Here is a 2,199-nt window from a genome sequence, read left to right as displayed (position 1 = left end):
TGTCACCTCACGTTCCAGATAGTTAAAATTGATATATAAATTGTAAAATTATAATTTACGACCTAGATTTCACATATAATCATAATAAGTAGAATCGATAAGATTATTATATTGTTCCATCATCTTCATCCTTTTTTTTTTTTATAAATGAATTTAGCTTAAATTAAATTTAAAGATGATATTTATAATTTTTATTTTAAATTAAATTATTATGTTAGATGAATTAAATTGAATAAGTTGTTTTTATTTTCATAAATGTGTGTAAAGTGATATATAATGTTTATATAAAAAATAAATCTACCAGTACTGATATTAATTACTTTGTCCACACATTTCTTTTCTTTTCAATGTTACCTTCCAAAATCTCATAAATTAAACAAAAAATTATATTAAATTATTTTTTAAACACATATTCAATTACATTCATCACATCAACTACAAACTTTTTTTTCAAGCACAAAAACCCTAAATTTGGCATTCTCTATCACATCCAAACTAACTTGCATTTTAAAATAATAAATGGAAACATAAAATAGGAAGAAGAAACGATGAAAGACTCAATTAGAGGACTGAGAAGTAAGAGAGAGGACGAAGTTCTTAATATTTTGGGCCAAAGCGAGAGCCTTAGTTTCATCAAAGATCTCCACAGCATGGTAACCATCCTCCACGAACCGTTTCTCCACGCGCACGCCACGCGCACGCCACGCGCCTCCAAAATCTTCGCGAATTCCTTCTGCTTGTCCACCAAGGGATCTCCACCGTACCCGTTTATGAAACACGCCGGCAGCCGTCCGATCTTGTTCCCGTAAGCGGACTCCGCCGCCGTTGGATTGCAGTACACGTGGTCGCGATCCGCGCCCTCGGGAAGCGAGAGGGACCACATGAGGTCGTTAGCGGGTAACGGCAAGATACGATCGTTAACGAGACGGAGTTCAGAGTCGGAGCGCTGGGACCCACTGAAATAGGGCACGTTCATAAAGATGCCGAGGATTTTGAGAGGGGAGAGATCGTGGTCGAGTGCACGGAGCGCTGCGAAGTAGGCGATGTTTGCCCCGGAGCTGCTTCCCAAGAGGAAGCACTTGGAGAAGTCCACGTGGTCCCGGAGCCAGGGATGGGCTTGGGCTGGGTCACGGGCCTGGGCCTGGGCCCAGAGGAGGGCGTCGAGGGCGTCGTCATAGGCGGCCGGGAGGCGGTGTTCGGGGCTGAGGCGGTAGTCCACGGAGGCGATGACGGCTGGGAGGGAGGCGGCAAGAGAGGTGCAGAAGTGGTGGGAGATGACGGAGGAGGGGTGGAAGAGGATGAATCCGCCGCCGTGGATGTGGATGATGAGGGGGAGTTTTTGGGCGGGCGGAGGGTGCGGGAGGAAGAGGCGGAGGGAGGTGTTGGTGGCGGCATTGAGAGGGATGTCGACGGAAAGAGAGGGTTCGGAAGAGGGGGGTGTCGGGGAAGGAGGAACCGTGGGAACGACGTAGTTTCTGGTGAGAGAACCGTCAGGGTTGAGTTTGATTTTAAGGAATTCAAAAGGATCCATGGCGGATGAAGAAATTGAAGGTGCTGCTGCTTCTGACATTGTTTACCAACAAGGTGTTTATAAGCTATGAGAAAGAAAAAGAAGATGAAGAATAAGAGTTCAAGTGTTGACAGTGTGAAGTGAAGTGAAGGTTGTTACGTGGATAGTTTTTAGCACGTGAATTCATTGCATTCTTCGTTATAATAAATAATTAAAAAATATCAATTAAACGTAATAATTTTACATTTATTTATCGTACCCCTTATTTGGTTTGCATTAATGATTATGCAGCGCAACCTAATAATAGGTTACAAATTCTACCATCTCACCTGTACCTACATGAACCACTCTCCATCACTCTCCCTCATTTATTTCACGTATTATGGTAATTTGGCAAACGTTTCTTTTTTTTATAAAGTTTATTTTTTAACACATACCAAATATTTCTTTATCTTTTTGAATCATATTAAATATATTTTTTTATTTATTGAGATTTTTCACATATATATTGTCAGAAATTTCTCAACAAAACAACATTAAAAAATAAGTTTCCTATTTCACATAACAAATGTACTCCAAAATCTAAATATGTCATTCTTCTGATACATGCCATTGCCACAAACCAACCAAAACAAACATTTTTTTACGAGGTTTTGGCACAAAAGATCAAATCCACTTACTCATTGTAC

General features: G+C 40.6%; 1 pseudogene; it reads right to left on the bottom strand.

Annotated features, from left to right (window-relative positions):
• Positions 1–394: 394 nt before the first annotated feature.
• LOC146883338 (putative carboxylesterase 8 pseudogene) lies at positions 395–1,712 on the bottom strand (annotated as a pseudogene).
• Between the last annotated feature and the right edge of the window lie 487 nt (positions 1,713–2,199).

The sequence above is a fragment of the Vigna unguiculata genome, chromosome 10 (genome assembly GCF_037176805.1).
Source record: "Vigna unguiculata cultivar grain cowpea cultivar isolate G323 ecotype 2 chromosome 10, ASM3717680v1, whole genome shotgun sequence".
NCBI lineage: Eukaryota > Viridiplantae > Streptophyta > Magnoliopsida > Fabales > Fabaceae > Vigna > Vigna unguiculata.
This window is presented reverse-complemented; position numbering and strand designations above follow the sequence as displayed.